Source organism: Rhipicephalus microplus, unplaced genomic scaffold, assembly GCF_043290135.1.
Source record: "Rhipicephalus microplus isolate Deutch F79 unplaced genomic scaffold, USDA_Rmic scaffold_349, whole genome shotgun sequence".
Taxonomy (NCBI): domain Eukaryota; kingdom Metazoa; phylum Arthropoda; class Arachnida; order Ixodida; family Ixodidae; genus Rhipicephalus; species Rhipicephalus microplus.
In genome coordinates, this window is record NW_027464916.1 from 20,001 (window position 1) to 32,500 (window position 12,500).

Below are 12,500 nucleotides of genomic sequence, written 5' to 3' on the forward strand. Positions count from 1 at the left end.
GCGAACTTTTGCCACGAGCAACAGGTCACTAAAAGCCTATAGATGACGGTGTTGGAGGAAAAGAAAAATATCGAGAAAGCACTGCGGTGTGCCGTGCGTAGGGACGGGCGCGCGTGCCACATGCCGCCGAAATATGGGTGTCGGAGAAAACAGAGTGCCGCGCGTAACGACGAGGGGCGCGCGTGTTACAGAGAGATATGCCCAAACGCATGAAAGTGTACGCAGGTGTCCTAAGGCAGTTTTTTTTTTTTTTCCTCATTTTGATGTCGCCCCGGCTGACGTGGTTTTCGTTTTCCGTGCCGCCCCGGCTGACGCGGTTTTCGTTTTTCCGTGCCGCCCCGGCTGACGCAGTTTTTGCGCCGCCCCGGCTGACGCGGTTTTCGCGCCGCCCCGGCTGACGCGGTTCCGACTTTGCACTTTTTGGCTCACACCGGCTGGCGGCCCACTCACTCGATCGCCAGGTCTGTTTGCCCCGGTGGTTCCACCGCCAGGCTTAAGCGCGAACTTTTTTTGTTTGTTTTCTTTTGATTAAGCGCAAGCTTTTTTCTTTGTTTTCTTTTGATTAAGCGCGGGCTTTTTTCTTTGTTTTTTTTGCATTCGCCCCGGCAGACGCGGTTTTTGCGCCGCCCCGGCTGACGCGGTTTTTGCCGCCCCGGCTGACGCAGTTCGGACTTAGCACTTTTCGGCTGTGCCCTGGCTGGCGGCCCACTCACTCGATCGCCATGTCTGTTTGCCACAGTTTTCCCGGTGGTGCCGCACCGGGCTCGCCCGGCTGACGCGGTTTCGTGCCGCCCCGCAGACGCGGTTTTCGCGCCGCCCCGGCTGACGCGGTTTCGTGCCGCCCCGGCAGACGCGGTTTTTTGCCGCCCCGGCAGACGCGTTTTTTTTTTCTTTCGCCCCGGCTGTACGCAGTTTTCGCGCCGCCCCGGCAGACGCGGTTTTCGCGCCGCCCCGGCAGACGCGGTTTTTTGCGCCGCCCCGGCTGACGCAGTTCGGACTTGGCACTTTTTGGCTGAGCCTGGCTGGCGGCCCACTCACTCGATCGCCATGTCTGTTTGCCACAGTTTTCCCGGTGGTGCCGCACCCGGCTCGCCCCGGCTGACGCAGTTTTCGCGCCGCCCCGGCTGACGCGGTTTCGTGCCGCCCCGGCAGACGCGGTTTTTTGCGCCGCCCCGGCTGACGCGGTTTTTGCCGCCCCGGCTGACGCAGTTCGGACTTGGCACTTTTCGGCTGTGCCTGGCTGGCGGCCCACTCACTCGATCGCCATGTCTGTTTGCCACAGTTTTCCGGTGGTGCCGCACCCGGGCTCGCCCCGGCAGACGCGTTTTTTTTTTTTCTTTCGCCCCGGCTGACGCAGTTTTCGCGCCGCCCCGGCTGACGCGGTTTCGTGCCGCCCCCGGCAGACGCGGTTTTTTGCGCCGCCCCGGCTGACGCGGTTTTTGCCGCCCCGGCTGACGCAGTTCGGACTTAGCACTTTTCGGCTGTGCCTGGCTGGCGGCCCACTCACTCGATCGCCATGTCTGTTTGCCACAGTTTTCCCGGTGGTGCCGCACCCGGGCTCGCCCCGGCTGACGCAGTTTTCGCGCCGCCCGGCTGACGCGGTTTCGTGCCGCCCCGGCAGACGCGGTTTTCGCGCCGCCCCGGCTGACGCGGTTTCGTGCCGCCCCGGCAGACGCGGTTTTTTGCCGCCCCAGCTGACGCAGTTCGGACTTAGCACTTTTTGGCTGAGCCTTGCTGGCGGCCCACTCACTCGATCGCCATGTCTGTTTGCCACAGTTTTCCCGGTGGTGCCGCACCCGGGCTCGCCCCGGCAGACGCGTTTTTTTTTTTCTTTCGCCCCGGCTGACGCAGTTTTCGCGCCGCCCCGGCAGACGCGGTTTTCGCGCCGCCCCGGCAGACGCGGTTTTTTGCGCCGCCCCGGCTGACGCGGTTTTTTGCCGCCCCGGCTGACGCAGTTCGGACTTGGCACTTTTTGGCTGAGCCTGGCTGGCGGCCCACTCACTCGATCGCCATGTCTGTTTGCCACAGTTTTCCCGGTGGTGCCGCACCCGGGCTCGCCCCGGCTGACGCAGTTTTCGCGCCGCCCCGGCAGACGCGGTTTCGTGCCGCCCCGGCAGACGCGGTTTTTTGCGCCGCCCCGGCTGACGCGGTTTTTTGCCGCCCCGGCTGACACGGTTCGGACTTTGCACTTTTCGGCTGTGCCTGGCTGGCGGCCCACTCACTCGATCGCCATGTCTGTTTGCCACAGTTTTCCCGGTGGTGCCGCACCCGGGCTCGCCCCGGCAGACGCGTTTTTTTTTTTTTTTTCTTTCGCCCCGGCTGACGCAGTTTTCGCGCCGCCCCGGCTGACGCGGTTTCGTGCCGCCCCGGCAGACGCGGTTTTTTGCGCCGCCCCGGCTGACGTGGTTTTTGCCGCCCCGGCTGACGCAGTTCGGACTTTGCACTTTTTGGCTGAGCCTGGCTGGCGGCCCACTCACTCGATCGCCATGTCTGTTTGCCACAGTTTTCCCGGTGGTGCCGCACCCGGGCTCGCCCCGGCAGACGCGTTTTTTTTTTTTCCTTCGCCCCGGCAGACGTGGTTCCCCCCCCCCCCCCCTCCGTCTTTCTTTTTGTTTTTTTTTTTCGCCGCGGCTGAAGTGGATTTTTCGGTGCCTCGACGCCCCGGTAGTCGCGGTTTTTCCGTTTCCGCACGGCCCCGGCTGACGCTGCTCGGTCACAGTCGCCTTTTGTGGTGATTGCAGACTTCTTGAGCGCGGGTGTTTTTTTTTTTTGTTGTTGTTGTTGTTTTATTACGCATTCGCTCCAGCAGACGCTGTTTAGACTTTTTGTTTCCTCTTTTATCCTGCGACGAGGTGACGAGGTTTATTCGGTGCCCCGCCGCCCCGGCTGAAGTGATTTTTCCTGTCCCGTGCCGCCCCGGCTGACGCGGTTGGGACTTCGCGTTTGTTCGGCCGCCACGGGTTTTGGCGCACTCGCTCGGTTGCTTGTTGTTGCCACTTGTTGCGAACCCAGGTTTCTTGAGCGAGCGCGGGCGTTTTTTCTTCCTTTCTTTCTTTGTTCTATGTGTTAGCGAATCGGCCTTTAATATCACACGAGGACTCACAACCAACAATTTTCAGTTTGAAGTGTAAAAAATCTGCAGGTGTTGACGTAACTGACTTGCCCCGTACCCTTGAGTACATCCATGAAGTTCTCGTAGTACTACTAAATCGCATTATTCCAAGTGGAGAAATTCCCATAAACTTGCAAACCTCTACACGAAAATCGGTGCGCGTGATAAAGTTGAAAATTATCGTCCGATATCAAATGTGCCTTCTATAACACAAATTCTAGGAAAAAAAAAAAAAAAAACACTTGTTCGCCGTTTTCTGCGCCGTGACTGGCAGCACTCCGGCGAAGCGAAACGGGGTCGATTCGAGCACGATATCGGCGTCTTTCGACGTGCTCGCCGGCGACCGTCGCACGAGTACGTCGCACGAGCGCGTCTGCCGGGGCGCCGTTTGCGAAGCCGACGCAAAAGTGGGAACCGCCGCTCGGATGATCGCCGCTTTCGGCAGAGTGAGTGTTGGCACTCCGGGGAAGCGAAACAGCGTGAATGCGCCCACGAAATCGGCGTATTTTGAAGTGCCCGCCGGCGACCGTCGCACGAGTACGGTAAACCGCGTCAGCCGGGGCGTAGTTCGGGACGCCGACGAAAAAGTGGGAAGCGCAACTCGGATCTTCGCCGTTTTTGCAGGAGTGAGTGGCGGCCCTCCTGCGAGACCAAGAAGCATCGATTCGTGCACGAATTCGGCGCCTTTCGACGTGATCGCCGGCGACCGTCGCTCGAGTAGGGCAAACCGCGTCTGCCGGGGCGGGCTTCGGGACGCCGATGCGAAAGTGGGAAACGCTGCTCGGATGTTCGCCGTTTTTGGCCGAGTGAGTGCTGGCACACGGGCGAAGCCAAACGGGGCCGATTACGGCACGATATCGGCGTCTTTCGACGTGCCCGCCGGCGACCGTCGCACGAGTACGGTAAACCGCGTCAGCCCGGGCGGAGTTCGGGACGCCGATGCGAAAGTGGAGAACGCCGCTCGGATCTTCGCCGTTTTTGGAGGAGTGAGTGGCGGCACTCCGGAGAAGCCAGGGAGCGCCAATTAGCGCACGATATCGGCGTCTTTCGACGCGCTCGCCGGCGACCGTCGCACGAGTAGGGCAAACCGCGTCTGCCGGGGCGGGGTTTACGACGCCGACGCAAAAGTGGGAACCGCCGCTCGGATGTTGGCCGTTTTTGGCAGAGTGAGTGCTGGCACTCCGGCGACGCGAAAGAGCGCGAATGCGCCCACGAAAGTGGCGTATTTGGACGTGCGTGACGGCGACCGCTGCAGGAGTACGAAAAACCACGTCAGCCGGGGCGAGCGACACACGGCGGTCTGGGTGCTTATCGCTGCTATTATAGGGGCACCCCGGCAGACGCAGAAAAAAAAAAAAAAATTTTCGACCTTCTTTTTTGCTGGTCGAGCTCGGGTAACCCAGGTCGCAATGGGAGCCGCGCACGAAAGCGGCGTCGCGAGACGCGTTCGCGGTCGCTAGTCGCACGAGCTCGGCAACCGCGTCAGCCGGCGCGGAGTTCGGGATGCCGACGGCTAAGTGGGTACCGCTGCTCGGATGTTCGCCGTTTTTGGCCGAGTGAGTGCTGGCACTCCGGTGAAGCCAAGGAGCGCCAATTCGTGCACGATATCGGCGTCTTTCGACGTGCCCGCCGGCCACCGCCGCACGAGTACGGCAAACCGCGTCTGCCGGGGCGGGGTTCGCGACGCGTACGCAATAGTGGGAACCGTCGCTCGGATGTTCGTCGTCTTTGGCCGAGCGAGTGCTGGCACTCCGGCGAAGCGAAACGGGGCCGATTCGGGCACGATATCGGCGTATTTCGACGTGCTCGCCGGCGACCGTCGCACGAGTACGGCAAAGCGCGTCTGCCGGGGCGAGGTTTGCGACGCCGACGAAAAAGTGGGAAGCGCCGCTCGGATCTTCGCCGTTTTTGCAGGAGTGAGTGGCGGCCCTCCTGCGAGACCAAGAAGCATCGACTCGCGCACGATATCGGTGTCTTTCGACGTGCCCGCCGGCCACCGCCGCACGAGTACGGCAAACCGCGTATGCCGGGGCGGGGTTGGCGACGCCGACGCAAAAGTGGGAACCGCCACTAGGATGTTCGCCGTTTTTGGCAGAGTGAGTGCTGGCACTCCGGCGAAGCGAAAGAGCGCGAATGCGCCCACGAAAGTGGCGTGTTTGGACGTGCTTGACGACGACCACCGCAGGAAAACGAAAAACCACGTCAGCCGGGGCGAGCGACCCATGGCGGTCTGGGTGCTTATCGCTGCTATTATAGGGGCACCCCGGCAGACGCAAAAAAAAAAAAAAAATTTTTTTCGACATTCTTTTTTGCTCGTCGACCTCGGGTGACCCAGGTCGCAGTGGGAGCCGCGCACGAAAGCGGCGTCGCGAGACGGCTTCGCGGTCGCTAGTCGCACGAGCTCGGCAACCGCGTCTGCCGGGGCGGAGTTCGGGACGCCGACGGCTAAGTGGGAACCGCCGCTCGGATGTTCGCCGTTTGTGGCCGAGTGAGTGCTGGCACTCCGGCGAAGCCAAACGGGGCCGATTCCGGCACGATATCGGCGTCTTTCTACGTGCTCGCCGGCGACCGTCGCACGAGTACGGCAAAGTGCGTCTGCCGGGGCGGGGTTTGCGACGCGTACGCAATAGTGAGAACCGTCGCTCGGATGTTCGTCGTCTTTCGCCGAGCCAGTGCTGGCAATCCGGCGAAGCCGAACGGAGCCGATTCGGGCACGATATCGGCGTCTTTCCACGTGCTCGCCGGCGACCGTCGCACGAGTACGGTAAACCGCGTCAGCCGGGGCGGAGTTCGGGACGCCGATGCGAAAGTGGGAAGCGCCGCTCGGATCTTCGCCGTTTTTGGAGGAGTCAGTGGCGGCACTCCGGTGAAGCCAAGGTGCGCCAATTCGCGCACGATATCGGCGTCTTTCGACGTGCCCGCCGGCCACCGTCGCACGAGTACGGCAAACCTCGTCTGCCGGGGCGGGGTTTGCGACGCCGACGCAAAAGTGGGAACCGCCGCTCGGATGTTCGCCGTTTTTGGCAGAGTGAGTGCTGGCACTCCGGCGAAGCGAAAGAGCGCGAATGCGCCCACGAAAGTGGCGTGTTTGGACGTGCTTGACGACGACCACCGCAGGAAAACGAAAAACCACGTCAGCCGGGGCGAGCGACCCATGGCGGTCTGGGTGCTTATCGCTGCTATTATAGGGGCACCCCGGCAGACGCAAAAAAAAAAAAAATTTTTTTCGACATTCTTTTTTGCTCGTCGACCTCGGGTGACCCAGGTCGCAGTGGGAGCCGCGCACGAAAGCGGCGTCGCGAGACGGCTTCGCGGTCGCTAGTCGCACGAGCTCGGCAACCGCGTCTGCCGGGGCGGAGTTCGGGACGCCGACGGCTAAGTGGGAACCGCCGCTCGGATGTTCGCCGTTTGTGGCCGAGTGAGTGCTGGCACTCCGGCGAAGCCAAACGGGGCCGATTCCGGCACGATATCGGCGTCTTTCTACGTGCTCGCCGGCGACCGTCGCACGAGTACGGCAAAGTGCGTCTGCCGGGGCGGGGTTTGCGACGCGTACGCAATAGTGAGAACCGTCGCTCGGATGTTCGTCGTCTTTCGCCGAGCCAGTGCTGGCACTCCGGCGAAGCCGAACGGAGCCGATTCGGGCACGATATCGGCGTCTTTCCACGTGCTCGCCGGCGACCGTCGCACGAGTACGGTAAACCGCGTCAGCCGGGGCGGAGTTCGGGACGCCGATGCGAAAGTGGGAAGCGCCGCTCGGATCTTCGCCGTTTTTGGAGGAGTCAGTGGCGGCACTCCGGTGAAGCCAAGGTGCGCCAATTCGCGCACGATATCGGCGTCTTTCGACGTGCCCGCCGGCCACCGTCGCACGAGTACGGCAAACCTCGTCTGCCGGGGCGGGGTTTGCGACGCCGACGCAAAAGTGGGAACCGCCGCTCGGATGTTCGCCGTTTTTGGCAGAGTGAGTGCTGGCACTCCGGCGAAGCGAAAGAGCGTGAATGCGCCCACGAAAGTAGCGTATTTGGACGTGCTTGACGGCGACCGCCGCAGGAGTACGAAAAACCACGTCAGCCGGGGCGAGCGACCCACGGCGGTCTGGGTGCTTATCGCTGCTATTATAGGGGCACCCCGGCAGACGCAGAAAGAAAAAAAAAATGGGGACATGGCGTGCGTCACCGTGCGGCTTCGCAGCGTTGCCGAAGTCGCCGAGCCCTTCGACTGAGCCGAACGGCGGACAGGGAACGTTGGTCGGCCGTTCTAACCTGTCGGTGCCACGCCGAGACGTCGTTAAGGAAAACCGCGTCGTGGGCCTCTACGACGCCGTCGAGTCGTTGTACGTTTGGTGTCCAGCGTGTCGGCGGCGAGTAGCGGACACGTCGTTCACGACTTCGGTCTTTCGCAGTCGACGCGAACTTGCGGAGAGTCGTGGTGCCTCACGTTTTCGGCAGAAACCGCGGCGGAATTTTCCCGTGCGTGCGCGCACGACCTCGGTGCTGTGCCGTCAGCGTAGTGTTGCACAAACTCGTGGCCTACCCAAGGTGCGGTACGTTTGCGGCCGTATCCTCGGTGGGAATTTCGTGAGTAGGGTCGCAAATTCTACGACCTCGGCGGGTTTGAGAGCGACGTAGACTTGTGGCACGCTCAACATGCCACACGTTTCGGGGCACACCCGCGGTGAAATTTTCTCGAGTACGCTCGTATTAGGGCCCAAGGAGGTCTGGGTACTTATCGCTGCTATTATGTGGGGGTTCTCGTGAGCGGCGTACGCGAAAGCGACCGGGTGTCTGATATGCGGCGGGCTTCGGCCTCGTCAAGCGTGTCCTCGGGTCTGCTCCAGGGGAATCCACGGCAGTCGTCTGCAGCCTCATCCGCTTGATGCGTTAGGGGCTGGTTGTCGGACGGTGCCGTTTTACCACGATATCGAGGTGTGTTCCGTGTCGTCCTCGGGCGATTCAGATGCGAAAGCGCCGAAGACGCGGGCGTGACCCGTCGTCTGGCGGCTTTGCAGTCTCGGCTCCGTTGCTAGTTCCGGCCGGTCCACCGACAGTGCAGCGGGCTTGGGCAACCCGCACGGCGCGACCGAGTCGATGCAACGAAAAAGAGCGAGCATGAACGTGCTTCTTGCCGCACGGCTCCCACTCGTCTTTCGGGAAGGTTGTGCCGTAGCGAGCTCGAACGCCGTCATCTCGGAGTGCAAAATAAGCGTGTTGGGGCGCCTGAAGGTGGCCTCCGCCGCACACAGACTGCGTCCGGCCCGCCGAGGGCGAGGACGGACGCGCAGTCGAACGATTACCTGGTTGATCCTGCCAGTAATCATATGCTTGTCTCAAAGATTAAGCCATGCATGTCTAAGTACATGCCGAAATAAGGCGAAACCGCGAATGGCTCATTAAATCAGTTATGGTTCCTTAGATCGTTTCTTCCTACTTGGATAACTGTGGCAATTCTAGAGCTAATACATGCAGTGAGCCTGGAGCCCTTTGGGTAACGGGTGCTTTTATTAGACCAAGATCGATCGGGTTTCGGCCCGTATTGTGTGGTGACTCTGGATAACTTTGTGCTGATCGCATGGCCACGAGCCGGCGACGTTTCTTTCAAGTGTCTGCCTTATCAACTTTCGATGGTAGGTTACTTGCTTACCATGGTTGTTACGGGTAACGGAGAATCAGGGTTCGATTCCGGAGAGGGAGCCTGAGAAACGGCTACCACATCCAAGGAAGGCAGCAGGCGCGCAAATTACCCACTCCCGGCACGGGGAGGTAGTGACGAAAAATAACAATACGGGACTCTTTTGAGGCCCCGTAATTGAAATGAGTACACTCTAAATCCTTTAACGAGGATCAATTGGAGGGCAAGTCTGGTGCCAGCAGCCGCGGTAATTCCAGCTCCAATAGCGTATACTAAAGCTGCTGCGGTTAAAAAGCTCGTAGTTGGATCTCAGTTCCAGACGAGTAGTGCATCTACCCGATGCGACGGCTCGGACTGAACATCATGCCGGTTCTTTCTTGGTGCACTTCATTGTGTGCCTCGAGATGGCCGGTGCTTTTACTTTGAAAAAATTAGAGTGCTCAACGCAGGCGAGTCGCCTGAATAAACTTGCATGGAATAATAGAACAAGACCTCGTTTCTGTTCTGTTGGTTTTTGGAATACGAGGTAATGATTAAGAGGGACGGACGGGGGCATTCGTATTGCGGCGCTAGAGGTGAAATTCTTGGACCGTCGCAAGACGAACTACTGCGAAAGCATTTGCCAAGAATGTTTTCATTGATCAAGAACGAAAGTCAGAGGTTCGAAGGCGATCAGATACCGCCCTAGTTCTGACCATAAACGATGCCAACCAGCGATCCGCCTGAGTTACTCAAATGACTCGGCGGGCAGCTTCCGGGAAACCAAAGTATTTGGGTTCCGGGGGAAGTATGGTTGCAAAGCTGAAACTTAAAGGAATTGACGGAAGGGCACCACCAGGAGTGGAGCCTGCGGCTTAATTTGACTCAACACGGGAAAACTTACCCGGCCCGGACACTGGGAGGATTGACAGATTGAGAGCTCTTTCTTGATTCGGTGGATGGTGGTGCATGGCCGTTCTTAGTTGGTGGAGCGATTTGTCTGGTTAATTCCGATAACGAACGAGACTCTAGCCTATTAAATAGGTGCGGGGTTCCCAGCACCTTACAACCTTCTTAGAGGGACAAGCGGCTCCTAGCCGCACGAAACAGAGCAATAACAGGTCTGTGATGCCCTTAGATGTCCGGGGCCGCACGCGCGCTACACTGAAGGAAGCAGCGTGTCTTTATCCCTGTCTGAAAAGACTGGGTAACCCGTGGAACTTCTTTCGTGATTGGGATAGGGGCTTGCAATTGTTCCCCTTGAACGAGGAATTCCCAGTAAGCGCGAGTCATAAGCTCGCGTTGATTACGTCCCTGCCCTTTGTACACACCGCCCGTCGCTACTACCGATTGAATGATTTAGTGAGGTCTTCGGACCGATGTCCGGCGCGGCCTTTCGGTTGCGCCGGTCTGTTGGAAAGATGACCAAACTTGATCATTTAGAGGAAGTAAAAGTCGTAACAAGGTTTCCGTAGGTGAACCTGCGGAAGGATCATTAACGGATTGTGAAGGGTGAGCGCCTCAGCTGCGTCTGCGCCCGACACTTTCTGCCGCTGACCCCGTTTGGACGCGGGGTCGGCTTTTCCCCACGGGGCTGCCTGAATGTGGAGCGGCACCCCGTGACAAATTGTTGCGCCCAGCGGACGCCAACACCGCGACCTTGGACGGTCGGCCAGGTGGCGGACGCGGGTACAAACGGCGCAACGCACTCATAGGTCGGCTTTCGACCCGCCACTGCACCGTGGCTCGAAGCGCTCGAAATGCGCGACCCGACCGCTGCGGGACCGCCTAGTACTGTAAACAGGAGCGGCGGAGCGCGAACGGCGAGTCGTGGTTACGTCGGTAGAAGGCGAGGCTGCGCGTTCCCGAAACGCCAGCCGAGTGCCCTCCCGACCGTTCGAGCGTGCAAGAACGAGACCCGACAATCGCGCGGCGACTGCCAAGTACGAGAGGAACGGCACAAGCGTCGGCGGTCGGTCAAGGAACTGGCGATGTGACGGGTCCGCTGTGCACCAGTGCATACCGTCCCGCCGTCCGCGGCAAGCGCCTCCGCGTCCTCGGGTGACGGAGGCTGCCGGTCGGTTCTTGCAGGCGAGGGATCTCGCTGGCACCGGTTCGCGTTGACGCGCGGCCGGTCATGGCACGGCGATGCGACGGCCGAGGTGCGCAGTACTCGATGGAGGAACCGCACGCTCCGATGACCGTCCCGCCCTCCGCGGCGTATGCGTACCGACCGTAATGGTTGCAGCAGCGCCGGCCGGCTTTTGAATTCGCCACACGAAACACGGTGCGAGATCGCGGTTAGGGGAGCGTCGACGTTGCCAGGCGTTTTGCTTGCTGCCGAGGGAAAGGCGGCACGGCCACGTCGCGCTCGTCGCGATTAGCGGGTCTGCGCGCTTTGGGAAGGTGCCGCAACGACTTGCCGAAAGAGGAAGCACGGAAGAACGAGGGACTTGGACGTCCCGACAATTGAACGCACTTGCGGCCAGGCCCTTGCTGGCTTCGTTCTTCCGCCTCGAGTAGGCTCGTACGCGGCTCCGGCGCCGAAAGTGGTCCTTGGCACCGACTTCGGTGGACGTGGGAAGTGCCGCGCAAGTACGGCGCGCCTGGCTCCACCTGTTGGCTAAAGTAGGCAGCCGGATCGGCATTTTGGTGTGCGGTGGCAAACCGTGGATGCGAAAAAAGCTTGTGCGATTTCGTGGAACAAAAAGCGGGGGTCCCCCTTTTTATGCGGAGGAGACCGACCCGCCCGCCGTGGTGAACCGCGACGCCACGGTAAAAACGGGAGAGGCTTGTCGATGGGACCGTACATCCCGCGCTCCACGGAGGCCGGGAGGCGGCCGCCCGAGGAAATGTGTAGCCGTCGAGGCCCGCATCTGCGTGCACTCTTATCCAAATGGGTGTACCGCAGGCATTTTCTGGTTAGGCGGGCCAATGAGAGCGAGCACACAACGATACCTACGGGTCCGGCTTGGAGAACCGGCTTCGACGCCTCCCGAGTATTTATAGAGGGGTGGACCACGAAAGCACTCGCAAGTAGCGGAAGCGAAACGCCGTCCGAAACACACCGTTTGCTCGATTTGCGGCAGCCGAAAAAGGCGCGGCAGAGTTTTGGAGTCCAAGCGTGCGCTGAAAAGCGCCCTTCTTGGCCACTGTTTGGCCGAGTGCCAGAAACGTTTGGTTTTGACTGTACGGAATTGAACAAACACTTTTTCACGACTCTAAGCGGTGGATCACTCGGTTCTCGGGTCGATGAAGAACGCAGCCAGCTGCGAGACTTGGTGTGAATTGCAGGACACACTGAGCACTGATTCTTTGAACGCACATTGCGGCCTTGGGTCTTCCCTTGGCTTCGTCTGTCTGAGGGTCGGATCACATATCAAGAGAGCCTTCGGCGCACAAGGGAACGTGAGCCGTCGACTCGTTTTGACCGCGTCGGCAACACGGACAGCACGCTGAACACCTCACAGCGAGCGCCAACAGCGGCCACTCAAGGGCGAGACGGTGGCGACCGTCGTGCCAGAGCCCAACCGAAACGGGGGCGACCGACTGCATTGAGGATGTGGCACCTCGTTGAGACCGCCGCAGGACTTCGAGTCGGAAGGAAGCCTGCAGGGAAAGTGCGGTCGAGGTTGCGTACTCCTCTCTGCGACCGGGCGCGCAAGAGCTGCGAGAGCCACGGACGCGCAACTTTAACGCACGGTAAACACGAGGAGCGAAAGCCGGCCAGCAAAGCTTCTCCAGCCGTGCGCAAAGTGCGCGAGATCGCAGCCTTGCGTTGCGC

The 12,500-nt window shown here is 60.4% G+C and overlaps 2 non-coding genes across 2 annotated transcripts; both read left to right on the forward strand.

The window, feature by feature from the left end:
• The first annotated feature begins 8,399 nt into the window (after positions 1–8,399).
• On the forward strand, positions 8,400–10,214 carry LOC142793949 (small subunit ribosomal RNA). Its single transcript, XR_012891953.1, has one exon. It is a non-coding gene; the product is annotated as a small subunit ribosomal RNA (ribosomal RNA).
• Positions 10,215–11,933: 1,719 nt separating this feature from the next.
• Positions 11,934–12,086, forward strand: LOC142793955 (5.8S ribosomal RNA). The gene has a single exon (XR_012891959.1). It is a non-coding gene; the product is annotated as a 5.8S ribosomal RNA (ribosomal RNA).
• Positions 12,087–12,500: the final 414 nt, after the last annotated feature.